Source organism: Pseudonaja textilis, chromosome 4 (assembly GCF_049901715.1).
Source record: "Pseudonaja textilis isolate UNSWEBS1 chromosome 4, rPseTex1.2, whole genome shotgun sequence".
Classification (NCBI taxonomy): Eukaryota; Metazoa; Chordata; class Lepidosauria; order Squamata; family Elapidae; genus Pseudonaja; species Pseudonaja textilis.
The window spans coordinates 91,999,567-92,017,012 of record NC_141993.1 but is presented as its reverse complement, the minus strand read 5'-3'; positions in this window follow the sequence as shown (position 1 = coordinate 92,017,012).

Here is a 17,446-nt window from a genome sequence, read left to right as displayed (position 1 = left end):
GTCTCTCTCAGATAGATAGATAGATAGATAGATAGATAGATAGATAGATAGATAGATAGATAGATAGATAGATAGATAGATAGATAGATAGATAGATAATCTACGGTATCTATATCTTTTTGTTTAAAAAAGAAATAAAATAAATAAAATATCTATCCATCTATCTCTCTTCTATCTATCTATCTGTCTGTCCGATTGTTTGTCCATCCATCCATCCATCCATCCATCCATCCATCCATCTATCCATCTATCTCTATATCTATTTATCTCTATATCTATTTATCTCTATCTCTATCTTTTTGTTTGATAAACAAATAAAAAAATCTATCTCTTCTATCTGTCTATAGCTATCTATCTGTCTGTCTGTCTGTCTATCTATCTATCTATCTATCTATCTATCTATCTATCTATCTATCTATCTATCTATCTATCTATCTATCTATCTATCATCTATCTATCATCTATCTATCTCTATCTCTATATTTTTACATATCTATCATCTATCATCTATCTATCTCCATCTCTATCCAGCTATCTAACTACCCCTCTCTCCATCCATCCATCCATTCATCTATCTATCTAGCACAGGTCAAGGACAAGAATAGAGAAATGAGAAAACTCTGATTTTATTCTATGCCTGTGTGTATACATATACATACACACAGATAGACGACAGATGGACAGACATAAAACTCTCAATTCTCCATTCTTGTCCTTGAACTGTGCAAAACGGAAGAACTGGTCACAGACCTGAGTTTTGGAGTCCCTGAGCTCACGGTTCCTATCCAGAGGGCCTCTGCCAATAAACAAATAAATCTCATTTTCTGACCTTCCCAAAGGAGGAAAGGAAACAACTTCGTTTGCTACTGAGCTCATTCTGGGTGTCTGTTACTTCAAACTCTGGAAAGCAGCTGTTTGAGTGACGATCCGTTGAGGTATAAGGACGGTTTCCCGATTTGGTCACTTCTGAAATATATCGATGACCTAAACATCTCCGTGTCTCATGTCCGAGTCCTGAGGTCCTGCTAAAGGCTGTGCCAGCTTTGATTGGGCCAAGAGGAGGTCCTGGGGTCCCACCAGGTCCCAGTGGGGATCGAAGGTGCTTTGAGAAGGACATCTTGGGAGGAGGCCCTGCCTTGAGTGACCCCAGCAAGTCCATCTTGGGTCCATCTTGAGCTACTTGAGGGAAACGTGGCAGGTGGTAAACATGGAGCGATGATCCCATCAGGTGGAACTAAAGGGGCCTCTTCTTTTCTCCATGACATCAGCTCCAAAGCAGGGATTTGAGCAACTCTTCCATGTTTGGGTACCTGGAAGGCGCTGAGATGCTCTCAATCTGATGATGTCCGATCCATCAGAAAAATAGCTGGAAGGGGTCTTGGAGGTCTTCTAGTCTAACCCCTTTCTTAACTAGGAGACCCTAGACCATTCCAGACAAGTGGCCATCCAGTCTCTTCTTAGAAACCTCCAGTGATGAAGCACCTACAACTTCTGGAGGCCATTTCTGTTCCGCTGGTTGATTGTTCTCACGGTTAATTGGTCAACATCATCATGTTCACGATGATGTTATCCATTCAGTCGTGCCTGACTCTTAGCAATTCTGTGGGCCAGGTCACCTTCTTTCCTCCTTTTCTTTCCTTCTTTCCTTCTTTCTTTCCTTCCTTCCTTCCTTCCTTCCTTCCTTCCTTCCTTCCTTCCTTCCTTCCTTCTTCCTTCCTTCCTTCCTTCCTTCCTTCCTTCCTTTTCTTCTCCATTCCTTCTTTCTTCTTGTCCTTCCTTCATCATTCTTCCTCTCCTTATCCTTCCTTTCTTCCTCCCTCGCTTCATTCTCTGACCATCTTCTTTCCTTTTTCTCCTTCCTTCCTCCATCCCTTCCTCCTTCCTTCCTTCCTTCCTTCCTTCCTCCCTTCTTTCCTCCTTTCCTTGTCCTTCCTTCTTTCCTCCCTTCATCATTCTTCCTCTCCTTATCCTTCCTTTCTTCCTCCCTCCCTTCATTCTCTGATCATCTTCTTTCCTTTTTCTCCTTCCTTCCTCCATCCCTTCCTCCTTCCTTCCTTCCTTCCTTCCTTCCTTCCTTCCTTCCTTCCTTCCTTCCTTCCTTCCTTCCTTCTCCATTCCTTCTTTCCTTGTCCTTCCTTCATCATTCTTCCTCTCCTTATCCTTCCTTTCTTCCTCCCTCGCTTCATTCTCTGATCATCTTCTTTCCTTTTTCTCCTTCCTTCCTCCATCCCTTCCTCCTTCCTTCCTTCCTTCCTTCCTTCCTTCCTTCCTTCCTTCCTTCCTTCATCATCTTTCCTTCCTTCCTTCTTTCCTTTCCTTTCCTTCCTTCCTTCCTTCCTTCCTTCCTTCCTTCCTTCCTTCCTTCCTTCCTTCCTTCCTTCCTCTCCTTTTCCTTCTCCTTATCTCCCTCCCTTCCTTTTCTGACCATCTTCTTTCCTTTTTCTCCCTCCCTCCCTCCGTCCCTCCTTCCTTCCTTCCTTCCTTCCTTCCTTCATCACCCTTCCTTCTCCTTTCTTTTTTCATCCTTCCTTTTTTCCTCCCTCCCTCCCTCCCTCCCTCCCTTCAGCTCCCAGAATTCCCCAGCCAGCTATGCTTCATCTCTTGCGATCCCTTCCTCTGCAATCTCTCTGTTTTAATTGCGTTCTCTTCAGTGCTGGGAGTTTTGAAGGCCGCAAGCTTCGCTGGCTGGGGAATTCTGGGAGTTGAAGGCCGCAGCCGGCTGAGGGATTCTGGGAGTTGAAGGCCGCAAGTCTTTAAAGGGGCCAAGTTTGCAGACCTCTGCCCTCTGCCCTACACTCGGGCCAGTGGCTGTCCAGTCTCTTCTTCAAGGCCTCCACTGAGGAAGACAACTGGCCTCGTCCGACGGAAAGTCCCCCTCAGCATCTCCCCCTGAGGTCATCGGGATGCTTGCATGGAGGCGTGACGGGTATTAATATAAGAATGCATCCCTGACCTTGGACCCTGAAATCCAGCCTTATTTGTCCGTGTCCCCTGGCAGCTGCCGGGCCAGGACGATGCTGTCACCAGCTGGTGCTCCTGACAGATGGATGGAGGCCTGCAGGTGTGCCAGGAGAGGGGGGCATGGGAGGGGCAGGAGAGGTCTTCTAGTCCAACCCCCTGCTCCAACCAGAGACCCGTGTTCCTGGACCTCCTGGCCCCCAGTTTGGCCGCTGTGGCGAACGATGCTCTTGGCGGAACCAGCTTTGAAACGACGGCTGGAAGAACTCCTGCGAAGAAGCTTTGCAAGCCGAGGGAGTCCTCGGTTTACAACGGTAAAGAATGAAAGGCAGGTTTGGTTTTCAGTGGACAGCCACCAGGGAGCTGCCCAAGAGCTCTGCTGCTGACGGGGAGATCTGTTCAGTGGAGTTGTTGGCCCCATTTTTTTACGACTTTGTCTTCTTCTCGTCGTTCAGTGAATCACTGCAGGGGTTAGCTTAGTCGACTGCTTAACTGCGGACTGCCGTGGGTCAGAAATGGTGTAGGGTCTCCTGCTTGGGTGGGGTTGGGAGGGTTGGACTAGATGACCTACAAGGTCCCTTCCCACCCTGTTAGTTCTATTCTATTCTATTCCATTCCATTCCATTCCATTCCATTCCATTCCATTCCATTCCATTCCATTCCATTCTATTCTATTCTATTCTATTCTGTTCTATTCTATTTAGATCTAGTCTAGTCTAGTCTATTCGACTCTACTCTACTCTACTCTATTATTTCCAATTCTTTCCTATTCTATTCTATTCTGTTCTGTTCTGTTCTGTATTCTATTTAGATCTAGTCTAGTCTATTTACTCTACTCTATTATTTCCAATTCTTTCCTATTCTGTTCTATTCTATTCTATTCTATTCTATTCTATTCTATTCTATTCTATTCTATTCTATTCCTTATTCTATTCTATTCTATTCTATATTCCAATATGCTATTTGACTGTTTCCTAGTATGATTTGATTGCTTATTGTACCTTATGACTATAAGTTCTCTGCTGGGTTGCTGGGTGGGTGTAGCCATGGTGGGCGTGGCCTACCTGAACTTTCAGGAGGGCCATTTTTTTGCCTTCCCCAGACTCCGGAGGCTTCCCTCAGGCCTCTGCGTGAACCCTGCACTTACCTGCATCGAAAATGGGCCATGTAGAGACTCGTGGGAGGGGAGGGGTGGGCGAGGCCATCCAGTCGGTTTAACTACCGGTTCAGAGAACCAGATGTAAATTTAACATCTGGTTCGCCTGAACTGGGCCGAACCGGCTGAATCCTATCCCTGTCCGTTGCCTCTTGTCTTTCCTTTTAGATGCTTTGGAGCAGTGGTCCACGAGAAAATCTTGGTGGTCTGCGGAGAAATGTCACCCCCAGAGCACCCCCAAAGCAATTAATCCAGGCTGCATGGGAACACAAGGCTGCACCACCCTCATGGCCCACAGGAGCCCTTCCCGCCCACTTACTCCTTACCTGGCAAACTTGCCTGCTAAATTGCGATTTTTCCTTCCCCCCAAACCCGACCCTCAGCTGTTCTGCTGAGCCAGGAGATTTAGATTAGCTAGAAAGCAGGGAACGGTTGGATTTTTTGCTTTCTTGCTAACCTAAAAGCAGAGCTGAACCTTCTTTAGGACCGAAACTTCTATTTTTCAGTGCAGACTCAGGTAGCAGATTTCAGAAAGGTAGATCTCTGAATTAATCTGTGATTCTGGGAGCAACTCAATCTGCCTGCCTGCTTTGCCTGATTTTTGGGTAAAAGTGGCTCTTTTTTAAAAATAAAAAAACCAATATTTACATAAACATTTATAATATTTACATACAAGCCACACCCAGCCAGTCACATGACCACCAAGCCACACCCACAAATTAAGCCACACCCAAGAACCAGTTGTTAAGAAATTTGAGTCCCACCCCTGCCTGTGTGTGTATGTGTGTGTGTGTGAGAGAGAGAGAGAGAGAGAGGTTAGACCAGATCTCTCTCTTTCTCTTTCTCTCTCTCTCTCTTTCTCTTTCTCTCTCTCTCTCTCTCTCTCTCTCAAGCCACCATAAATCAACATTCATATTAGTGGTCTGCTGGATTTAAAATGATGCGTTTGGTGGTCCCTGAGGTCCAAAAGGTTGGCGACTCCTGCTTTGGAGAAGAGATTGACCCCCTTCCTCCTTCCTGTGGCAGCCCCTCAAATATTGGAAGATGCTCTCCTGTCTCCACTGGTCCTTCTCTTCCCTAGACCAGCCAGGCCCAGTTTCTGCAACTGTCCGTCGTATGTTTGAGTCTCCAGTCCCCTCATCATCCTGGTTGCTCTTCCCTGCACTCTTTCCGGAATCTTTCCAGAGTCTAAACATTTTTTTTATATCATGGTGACCAGAACTGGACATCGTATTACTAGTGTGGCCTCACTAAGGCTTTGTAAAGTGCTATTAACACTTCGCGTGATCTTGAGTTTATGTGTTCCGCTTCTGTCCCTTCTATTCATTTGATGAGTTCTCCTTCCTCTAAGTCCTTTATGAAGATAGGAAACGGAGGAAATCCTGGGCCTAAGGAGTAACCCTGGGGTACCCCACTGCTTACTTCCCTCGATGTAGAGGTAGCACCGTTAAGGGCTACTCGTTGAGTACGGTTTGTCAGCCGGTTGCAAATCCATCTAGTGGTGATTCTCTCTATCTCGCTTTTTTTTTCTCGCTTCCCAAGAAATAACTGGTTTGGCTCAATGTGAAACATTGCATGAGACATCAAAGCAAAACTGGATTATCTCATGAGTAACGACGCCAAGGGAGACTTTAGCCCTCCCCTTCGCCCCCTCCCCCCTCCCCAGGTTTGCAGGATTAGAGGAGAAAAGAGGCGTTGTCGGATCATCCAGATTTAAAAGCCTGATTTTCTCATCCTGATTTTGCCTCCAGCCACCCAGAAGGAGGATTTGCAACTTTTCCTTTTTTCTCTCTCTCTCTCTTTCCCTTTCTTTCTTTTCTCTCTTTCTGTTTTCTCTCTTTCTTTCTCTCTTTTTCTCTCTCTCTCTCTCTCTCTCTCACTCTTCCTTTCTCTCTGTTTCTCTTTTTTCTCTCTTTCTTCTCTCTTTTCTGTTTTCTCTCTCTTTTTGTTCCTTTCTCTCTATTTCTCACGCTCTTTCTGTTTCTCTTTTTCTCCCTTTCTGTTTCTCACCTTTTTGTTTCTTTCTCTATTTCTCACTCTCTTTTTTCTCTGTTTCTCCCTTTCCTTTTTTTCTCTCTTTCTCTTTTTCTCTCTTTTCTCACACTTTCTCTCTCTCTCTCTCTTTCTGGTTCTCTTTCTGTGTCTTTCTCTCCCTTTCTGTGTCTTTTTCTCTATTTTTCAGTCTCTGTTTCTCTGTTTCTTCCTCCCTCCCTCCCTCCCTCTCTCTGTTTTCTCACTTTTTCTCTTTCTGGTTCTCTTTCTTTCTCTCCCTCTTTCTGTTTCTTTTTCTCTATTTCTCACTCTCTTTCTGTCTTTCCCCATCTCTTTCTCTCTCTTTCTTCTCTCTTTCTCTCTGTTCCTTTCTCTCTATTTCTCACTCTCTCTTTCTGTTTCTCTTTCTGTCTTCTTTCTCTCCCTCTTTCTGTTTCTTTTTCTCTATTTCTCACTCTCTTTCTGTCTTTCCCCATCTCTTTCTCTCTCTTTCTTCTCTCTTTCTCTCTGTTCCTTTCTCTCTATTTCTCACTCTCTCTTTCTGTTTCTCTTTCTGACTTCTCTCTCTCTCTCTCTCTTTTCATGACCTCACCAGCCTGGACTACAGGTGCCACAATTCCCAGCCAACCTGGGAGATGCTCTTAGGAGGAAGAGTCCAAGAAAGACGGAGGAGGTCACGAAAGGCGGGAGGTGGGGCACTACCTAAATTCCTCAACTCTAAAAATTCTGCTCAGTTTGGAACTCTCAATCCCGAAAATGCTAAATTTGGAACTCCAAACTCCAAAATTCTGCCTGCGTAGGAATGCAACCCCATGCAATGGGCTGTGCCCCTCCCCTCAAAGGACACCCCCCCCATCAGGAAACAGCCAAAGCTTAATGGGCTGCTCCGTGAGTTGTCTGAACTCACCCCGGAGAAGGACAACCTGAGCTGACCCCCCGCCTCCCTTCCAGGTCTGCTTCCCTGTCTGATTCACATCCTTCTCTTGACCTTTTGCAAACCTGAGAAAAACATGCACGCAACCACACAGGGGCCTTTTGTGAGTGTGCATGCAGCCGCCTTTTTCAAGGAAGGGGAGGAGGCTTGTGGGCCTACAAGAAGAAGAAATCGCTGTGCTGGGCCAAGACAAAGCCAACATAATCCTGGTTTTATTTCTCCTGGGGGCCAGCCGAGTTTTCTGGGGTCCTTGCAAGCAGTAGAGCCCCTCTGCCGTTGTGTTCTCCCTGCAGATGGGTCTTGGAACCCTCCTTCCCCAAGGTGGGGCCATTTAGGTGCTTCGATGGGTCCCGAAGGCAGGTGTTGGACTCCTTGGCTCAGGTGAGGGGGACCGTGGAGTCTCAGTGGACAACCAGCTAAATGGGATCCAATGATGTGCAACAGCAGCCAAAAAAGCCAATGCAATCCTAAATTGCATAAACAGAGGGATGCAATCGAGATCAAGGGAGGTACTAATACCCCTCTGTAAAGCCTTAGTAAGGCCACATCTAGAGTACTGCATCCAGTTTTTGTCATCACATTAAAGAAAAGAGATTGAGACTCTAGAAAGAGTGCAGAGAAGAGCAACCAGGGGGATGAGGGGACTGAAGGCTGAAACATACGATGAACGGTTGCAGGAACTGGGCCTGTCTAGTCTAGGGAAGAGAAGGACCAGGGGAGACAGGAGAGCATCTTCCAATATTTGAGGGAGGGGGTTTAGACTAGATGATCTACAAGGTCCCTTCCAACTCTGTTAATCTGACTTTAATCTGATTTTAATGAACAAAAGGACCAGGGGAGACAGGAGAGCATCTTCCAATATTTGAGGAGGGGTTGGACTAGATGATCTACAAGGTCCCTTCTAACTCTGTTAATCTGACTTTAATCTGATTTTAATGAATAAAAGGACCAGGGGAGACAGGAGAGCATCTTCCAATATTTGAGGGAGGGGTTGGACTAGATGATCTACAAGGTCCCTTCCAACTCTGTTAATCTGACTTTAATGAACAAAAGGACCAGGGGAGACAGGAGAGCATCTTCCAATATTTGAGGGAGCGGGGTTGGACTAGATGATCTACAAGGTCCCTTCTAACTCTGTTAATCTGACTTTAATCTGATTTTAATGAATAAAAGGACCAGGGGAGACAGGAGAGCATCTTCCAGTATTTGAGGGAGGGGGTTGGACTAGATGATCTACAAGGTCCCTTCCAACTCTGTTAATCTGACTTTAATCTGATTTTAATGAACAAAAGGACCAGGGGAGACAGGAGAGCATCTTCCAATATTTGAGAGGAGGAGGGAAGTCAAGCTATTCTCCAAGGCCAGACAAGGAATAATGGATGGAAACTGACCAAGGAGAAATTCAACCTGGAAATAAGGAGAAACTTTCTGACAGGGAGAACAATCCACCCATGGAACAGGAGTTGCCCTCAGAAGTTGTGGGAGCTTCATCCCTGGAAGCTTTCAAGAAGAGACCAGACTGCCATCTGTCAGAAATGGTGTAGGGTCCCCTGCTTGGGCAGGGGTTGGACTAGATGACCTATAAGGTCCCTTCCAACTCTGTTAATCTGTAATGTGTGCAGCTCAATGATTCTCAGCCACGATGGCTTCAAGATGGGTGAACTTGAACTCCCAGCTTCAAGCCATGGAGGCTGAGACAAATTGGCTTCAAATCTTCTGTCTTCCTGGCCAGAAGATCCTCTGATCGGTGCGCTGGGGAAATCGGTGGGCCAACTTCCACGGTGACTTGGAGGCCAGTTCCCTTCATCTCCCAGCCCTAGGAATTCTGGAAGTTGAAGTCCCACCCCCTGGAGAGCCCACAGGTGGAGGAATTTGGCACAGAAAGGCTACCAAACCTTTCTGAAGAAAGAACCAAGGTTGAAAACACCATGCCGCTTAAGGTCTCGTGCCAGCCAATGGAAAACCTGCAAAGATTATTTCATTCCTCCCATGGTGTGAATGTTCAGAAAGAGGGAGGGAGGGAGGGAGGGAGAGAGGGAAAGAGGGGGGATGGAAAGAAAAAAGGAAAGGGAGGAAGAAGGAAGGAAGGAGAGAGAGAGAGAGAGAAGGAGGGAAGGAGGGAGGGAGGGAGGGAGGAAGGAAGGCAAGGAAAAAGAAAGAAAAGAGGAGAGAGGAAAGAAAGAAAGAAAGAAAGAAAGAAAGAAAGAAAGAAAGAAAGAAAGAAAGAAAGAAAGAAGCAAGGAGGAAAAGAGAGAAAAAGTGGGTGTATGAGGGAGAGAGAAAGAAAGAAGAAAGAAAGAAAGAAAAAGAAAGGAGGAAGGAAGCAAGGAGGAAAGGAGAGAAAGCATGTGTGTGAGAGAGAGAGAGAGAAAGAGGAAAGAAAGAAAGAAAGAAAGAAAGAAAGAAAGAAAGAAAGAAAGAAAGAAAGAAAAGAAAGAAAAGAAAGAAAGAAAGAAAGAAAGAAAGAAAGAAAGAAAGAAAGAAAGAAAGAAAGAAAGAAAGAAAGAAAGAAAGAAAGAAAGTAAAAGAAAGGAAGGAAGCAAGCAAGGAAGGAGAGAAAAATAAAATGTGTGTGTGTGTGAGAGAGAGAAAGAAGAAAGAAAGAAAGAAAGAAAGAAAGAAAGAAAGAAAGAAAGAAAGGAAGGAAGAAAGGAAGAAAGAAAGAAAGAAAGAAAGTAAAAGAAAGGAAGGAAGGAAGGAGGGAAGGAGAGAAAAAGTGTGTGTATGAGGGAGAGAGAAAGAAAGAAGAAAGAAAGAAAAAGAGAAAGGAGGAAGGAAGCAAGGAGGGAAGGAGAGAAAAATAAAATGTGTGTGTGTGAGAGAGAGAGAAAGAAGAAAGAAAGACAAAGAAAAGAAAAAGAAAGAAAGAAAGAAAGAAAGAAAGAAAGAAAGAAAGAAAGAAAGAAAGAAAGAAAGAAAGAAAGACTTGGCCAAGCTTGTCCCTCCTGCCCGCCCTCTCCCTCCTTCCTTCCAACTCGCTGTCCTCCCTTCTTCTTCCTCCAAAGGCCTTTTCCTGGGCACTGGGGGCGGGGGGGACTCCTGGAGGGAGGGAGGGGCCGCCCCAGGGGCGAGGAGCAGTGACACATCATCCCCTGACATCATCATGCAAATGAGGTGAATTAAGAACGGCAAGTAATCATGCAAATGAGGTGTGCAATGTACGAAGGGGAGTTACGATGGGCTCCCGGCCAGCGTTTCTCAACTTTATTAACTCCAGGATGATAGAGAGACTTCGACTCCCAGAATCCCTCAGCTTGAAGACTTGTGGGCTTCAACTCCCAGAATTCCCAGTGTTGGCTTCAGGGAATTCTGGGTCTTGAAGTCTACCCAAAGTCTTCCGGTTTCCCAGCTTAAGAAGCACTGCTTTAACTGCTACACGGAGGATGCAACCCACATAAATTACTACCAACAGAGCCTCTGATGGCCAGTGAGGGATTTGGAGAACCCCTAATTTACGGAGAATTGAGGGGCTGCTGGCCTTTAGCCCAAATACCCCCCTACACACACACACAACACATACAAACACACACACAAAACCCCTTTTTCTGTTTCCGTAGGAATTCTGGGGCTGATTTTTAACCATGCTGCCCTCTAGTGGCTGAGAATAATTTCACCTCCTGTGGCTGAAACTGTCTTGAACTCTCGCCAGCGCAAGGAAAAGGGGCTCCACTTAACAACCCCCGTTTAGTAACCGTTCAAAGTTACCATGGCACTAAAAAAAAAGGTTGACATAACATTTTTTTTCCCCCCACACTTAGGACCGTGGCAGAAGCCTCCCCGTTGGTCGTGTGGTCCAAATTCAGAGGCTTGGCAACGGACTCGTACTTACGACGGTTGCCACGATCCTCCTTTTGCAACCTTCCGGCAAGGCAAGTCAAGGGGGAAAACCGGATTGGCTTAAGGACTGTGTGAACAACAGCAGGGATTCGCTTAACAACGGCGGCAGGCATGGTCGTAAAATGGGCCAAAATCTCGCTTAGCAACCGAAGTGGATTTGGGAGGGGAAAAGCTTTGTCTGGAAGGAGATATTGGAAGAGGAGAGGCGTGCCAGGTTAGGGGGGGGGGTCTCCAGGCTTCAGGGGTCTGGGGCGTGTGTGTGTGTGTGTGTGTTTGTCCTGGTTTACGGCTGCCTTTCCTTGCACTCGTTTCTACCTTTTAAAAAAAGGACAATATTTCTTCCAGGTCAAGTTTCACCTTTGGGAAACTCCAGGGAAATAGCCAAGAAATAGTTTTTGGAAGTGTTGTGAGAAACGATTTGGGGGGAAAAGCAACAACCCCAAAAGAACATGCATTTCTCTTCCTTCCTCTTATTCTCGTCTCTTTCCTCCCTCCTTTCCTCCCTTTCTTTCTCTCTCCTTCCTTTTCTTCCTTTTTCCCTTCCTTCCATTCTTTCTTCTTTTTTATTTTTCTTCCTTTCTTCTTCCCCTCTCTCCCTCCCTCTCTCCCGCATCCCTCTCTCCTTCCTCCTCCATCTCTCCCTCCTTTCTTTTCATCTTCCCTTCCTTCCCATCTTCCTTCTTTCTCCCTCATCTTTCTTCTTTTTCTCTGTCCTCCCTCCCTCCTTTCCTCCCTCTTTTCTCTCTCTTTTTCTCCCTTCCTTCCATTCTTCCTTCTTTTTATTTTTCTTCCTTTTCTTCTTCCTCCCTCTCTCCTCCCTCTTTCCTTTCCTTTTTTTTCATTTTCATCTTCCTTCCTTCTCTCTTATCTTTCTTCCTTTTCTTTGTCCTTCCTTCGCCTCTCCCTTCCTCCTTCCTTTCCTCCCCCTTTCTCTCCTTCCTTTCTTCCTTTCCGTCTTACTTCCTTTTCTCCCTTCCTTCCATTCTTCCTTCCTTCTTATTTTTCTTCCTTTTCTTCTTCCTCCCTCTCTCCTCCCTCTCTCCCCCATCCCTCTCTCCTTCCTCCTCCATCTCTCTCTCCTTTCTTTTCATCTTCCCTCCTTCCATCTTCCTTCTTTCTCTCTCATCTTTCTTCTTTTTCTCTGTCCTCCCTCCCTCCCTCCTTTCCTCCCTCTTTTCTCTCTCTTTCCTCTCTTCATTTTCAACTTTCTTCTTTTTCTCCCTTCCTTCCATTCTTCCTTCTTTTTTATTTTTCTTCTTCTTCCTCCCTCTCTCCCTCCCTCTCTCCTCCGTCCCTCTTTCCTTCCTCCTTCGTCCCTCTCTCCTTTTTTTTTCATCTTCCTTCCTTTTCCTCTTCCTTCCTTCTCATCTTTCTTCCTTTCCTCCTTCCTTCCTTCTCATCTTCCTTCCTTTTCTCTATCCTCCCTTCCTCCCTCCCTCTCTCCCTTCCTTTCTCCTCCCTTCCTCTCCTCCCCTTCCTCTCCATCTTCCTTTCTCACTCCCTCACTCCCTCCTTTTCCTTTGTCTATCCATCTTTCCTTCCTTCCTTTTCATCTTCCTTCTTCTTCCTTCCAACTTCCTTCCTTCCTTCCTTCCTTCCTTCCTTCCTTCCTTCCTTCCTTCCTTCCTTCCTTCCTTCCTTCCTTCCTCCCTCCCTCCCTCCCTCCCTCCCTTCCTTCCTTCCTTCCTTCCTTCCTTTTCTCCTTCCTCCCTCCCTGGCCGTACATTTATCATTTCAGATCCCCTTTTTGGGCAAAGTTTAATCCTGCCCAAAGTATGAGTGCAGACGGTGCTTTTACCCTCTGAATGAAATCCTGGCCGGCCTCCAATGTTGTGCCTAGTCACCCCAGGCCTACGTCATCTTTTGTGACTAAGGATTTACTCAGAGGTGATTCAAGAGGCGTGGAATCGCTAGAGTGGGAAACTGCCTGCCGCATCCAGGCCAGCCTTTCTCAACCTCAGCCGCTGTTACGATGCGGGAGCTTCCATTCCCAGTATGATCCCTTAAATGGGAGCCCAACGTGCGCAGCAGCAGCAGCCGCCAAGAAAGCAAATACAATCCTTGGAGGCATAGAATCAAAACCAGGTGAAGTATTAGCACCACTTTGTAAAGCCTTAGTAAGGCACATACCTGGGATTCTGCATCCAGTTTTGGGTCATCGCTGTACATAAAAAGATGTCGAAACTTTGGGGAAAGTGCAGAGATGAGCAATTAAGACGATTAAAAGGCCTGGAGAGTAAAACCTGTGAAGAATGGTGGCAGGATTTGAGTACGGCCACTCTAGAGAAAAGAAGGACTAGGGGCAACAGGATAGCAGGATTACAGTATCGGAGCGGCTGACCCCAAAGAAGAGGAAGTGGGTCAAGCTCTTCTCCAAAGCACCAGAAGGCAGGAGAAGAAACAACGGATGGAAACTTACCAAGGAGAGAAGCAATGAAGGAATTAAGGAGAAATGTCCTAAATGCGAGTACAATCAACCAGTGGAACTGCTTGCCACCAGAAGTTGTAGCTGCTTCATCACTGGAGGGTTTTAAGAAGAGTTTAGACAACCATTTGTCTGAAATGCTGTAGGGTTTCTTGCCTAGGCAGGGGGTTGGACTAGAAGACCTCCAAGGTCCCTTCCAGCTGATTCATTCTAAAGTAATTACCAGGCTGGCAACTCCCAGAACTCTCCAGGGAGCTAGCTGGGGAATTCTGGGAGTTGAAACCCACAAATCTTAAAGCTGTGGATATTGAGCAACTGTGATCTACAATGGAGGTTGGGCCAATTGTCCACCACGTCCAGTTGTTGCGTCTGGATTTACACCAAGTGCACAACTTGAAAATCCACCTCACTCAAACACGCGGCAGAGGCTATGTTTGACATGGCACTCATTGTTTGCTCCAGCAAACAAACCACGTTAGGATACGAACCCAGGCCTCAGTTTCTACAACATGCTAAGCAGCACTGATCCTAAAAAATAATAATAATAAAAAAAACCCCAACCCTTTCAGACTCGGTGAGTCTATCATGTGAATCCAGACCCTGGATGGAAACTGGGCATTTGCAGGAAAATCCTCTTTTTCTGTGAATTTGAGGGATACAATCACCAGCTAGCATGACGGTTTCGCAAAAGGTGAGAGCCAGGTTTGGCCGTGAAGACCATTTCCACCGTTTCCACATTCATGAATTCCTGTTGACTTACAACCACAACTGAGCCCCAAATTTCTCTCGCAAAAGCGAGACAGTCCTTAAGGGAGTTCTGCCTCAATTCACGACCTTTCTTGCCACGGGTGTTTAAGTGAATCCGAAAGGGCAGAAATGGTGGTTGTCGGGGTTCCAGCGATCGCCCCAATTCAATCAGGAGCCTCGAGCCCAACTTCAAAAAAAAAGACTCACAAGATTTATTAGGAGCAACGTGCCGGCATTAACCTTAAATGAAACCAACTCTGATATATGTAATTCACGGCCACCTGTGACTGTTTCCCCCCCCTGGGTGTGTCATAAATCAGATTCTCCAACGAAGCACCTTCACGGGTGTCATCAATCACGTTCTCCAATGAAGGATTTTTCCAGGCAGAAGATCTGGTAGCCTAGCTACAATCTTTGTAAGATAAGCTTTGGAATATACTTCTGGTTTTAAACTGCTGTACTGCTCCTTCAGTTCCCCCCACCCCTTGTTTATGGCAACTCGAAAACAGGCATAGGAATGCTTTACGAGGTGTCTTGTCTCCTGCTTGGGCAGAGGGGCAGATGAGATGACGTAGCATGTCCCTTCCAACTCATCAGTGCATGTTTTGTTAAATCCCTGCAGTTGTTAAGTTGAGTCAACCGGGTTGCGAAGCGAGTTCTGGCTTCCCCAGGGTCTTTGCTTGTCAGAAGGTCGCAAAAGGTCGCAAAAAGGGTAGTGCTGTCAAACCTTTTGCACAGGCCCTAAAGGAATGGTCGTAAATCGGGGACTAACTGCAGTCTATGAAACTCCTCTCTTTCTCACGGCTGTGAAAGCTGCAAGATCTCCATGATTGGAGTGTCATTTCCCTAAAAGAGGGTTTCTCAACCCCCCTCTTGGCCGTTTCAAGATGCATGGATTTCAACTCCCAGAATTCCCCAGCCGGCTCCTCCTCCTCCTCCTCCTCCTCCCTTCTAGCACTGATGATGTTCCCTAGTTGGGTCATGAAAGGTCTGCAAGAAAACAACCCAGATCAGAGAGCCCCGAGGACCTCAAAGCCTTCCTGCTCCTCCTCCTCCTCCTCTTCTTGTTCCTCTTCCTGTTCCTCCTGCTCCTCTTCCTCCTCTTCCTCTCCCTCTTCTCAACAAACCCCCTCCCTTCTAGCACTGATGATGTTCCCTAGTTGGGTCATGAAAGGTCTGCAAGAAAACCACCAAGCTCAGAGAGCATCATGGGCCCCACAGTCCTCCTCCCTCCTCTCTCCTCCTCCTCTTCTTCCTCCTCCTCCTCTCCTCTCTCTCTTCCTCCTCCTCCTCTCCTCCTCCTCCTCTTCCTCCTCTTTCCTCCTCCTCCTCCTCCTTCCTCCTCCTCTTCTTCTCCTCCTCCTCCTCTTCTTCTCCTCCTCTCCTCTTCCTCCTCCCTCTTCTTCCTCCTCCTCTTCTCTTCTTCCTCCTCCTCTTCCTCCTCCTCTCTCTTCTCCCTCCTCCTCTCCTCCTCCTCCTCCTCCTCTTCCTCCTCCTCCTTCTTCTTCCTCCTCCTCCTCCTCTTCTCTCCTCCTTCCTCCTCCTCTTCCTCTTCCTCCTCCTCCTCTTCTTCCTCCCTCTCTCCTCCTCCTCTCCTCCTCCTCCTCTTCTTCTTCCTCCTCCTCCTCCTCTTCTCCTCCTCCTCCTCCTCCTCCTCTTCTTCCTCCTCCTCCTCCTCCTTTCCCTCCTCCTCCTCCTCTCCTCTCCTCCTCCTCCTCTTTCTTCTTCTTCCTCCTCCTCCTCCTCTCTCTCCTTCCTCCTCTCTCTCCTCCTCCTCCTCCTCTCTCTTCTTTTCTTCCTCCTCCTCTCCTCCTCCTCCTCCTCCTCTCTTCTTCTTCCTCCTCCTCCTCCTCTCTTCCTCCTCTCCTCCTCTTCTTCCTCCTCCTCCCTCCTCCTCCTCCTCCTCCTCCTCCTCCTCCTCCTCCTCCTCCTCCTCCTCCTCCTCCTCCTCCCTTCTAGCACTCATGATGCTGCCTAGTTGGGTGAAGGATCCCAGCCTCATTCTGAGGTCAACCCAGTTTCCATGCGCACGGGGCATCCATGCTCCTGCAAAGCCCTCCCCCCCCCTCAATGTTTGCAGGTCTGTGAGGTGCTTCCATCTGCACCCACACCTGTTTTCATGTCAAAACATGAGAGAAACAAGGGAACTTTTAAGCAGAGCAATTAGCTCTTTCCCTTTCGGCCTCTGACAAGAGATAATTGCTGGCTTTTAAGTACGGCTCGATCCTAAGAGATGTTCCAGTTATGCCCAGGATGCCTCTATCTGGTCTGGGAAGGAATTTTATGGCTTGGGGAGCAGCTTTCTCCGGGAAGGGCCCCACCTGGCCACACCCAAAGTCTGTCACCGCCCCTCCCTGCCTGGCCAGAGGTTGCTGGTCTCAATAAAGGAGAATATTTGGAGGTCAGGACTGAAATGAGGGGGTCCTGGGTGCTCTCTGCGCTTGGTTGTGCTAATGCAGACCTTTCACGTCCCAACTAGGGAGCAGCATCAGTGCTAGAAGGGTTGTGTTTGCAGAGAGGAGGGAGGGAGGGAGGAAGGGCTAGATTATGAGTGAGGAATCAGAATCGGAGTAGAGCTGGAAGGGCCCTTGGAGGTCTTCTAGTCCAGCCCCCTGCTCAAGCAGGAGACCCTACATCCTTTCAGAAGGAAGGAAGGGAAAGAAAGGGAAAGAGAAAGAGAGAAAGGAAGGAAGGAAGGAAGGAAGGAAGGAAGGAAGGAAGGAAGGAAGGAAGGAAGGAAGGAAGGAAGGAAGGAAGACAGAGAAAGAAAGAAAGAGAAAGAAAAGAAATAAAGAGAAAGAGAAAGAAAACAAAAATCAGAGAAAGGAAAGAAAGAAAACCAGAGAAAGAAAAGAAAAATTGAGAAAGAAAAAGAGAAAGAAAAAGAGAGAAAGAAAGAGAAAAGAAGGAAGGTAGAAAAGAAAGAAAGAAGAAGGAAGGAAGGAAGGAAGGAAGGAAGGAAGGAAGGAAGGAAGGAAGGAAAGGAGGAGGGAAGGAAGGAAGAAAGAAAGAAAGAAAGAGGAAGGAAGGAGGAGGAGGGAGGAAGGAAGGAAGGAAGAAAGAAAGAAAGAAAAGAAAGAGGAAGGAAGGAAGGAAGGAAGGAAGGAAGAAAGGAAGGAAAAGAAAAGGAAAGAAAGAAAGAAAGAAAGAAAGAAAGAAAGAAAGAAAGAAAGAAAGAAAGAAAGAAAGAAAGAAAGAGAGCCAGGGAGAACTCTAGTCCTCTCCCGCAACACATATACCAGTCAAGAGCCTAATGAGGACTAGGATCATTGAATATCCCACCATAAAATGTCCGGCATGGGAAGAATCTCGGGTGGCTGAGCATCTGTCAAGGGCCATCTGTGCGGGTGAAGGAAGGACAGCATTTTGATAGGAGGGTCACTCAACTCCCAGGACG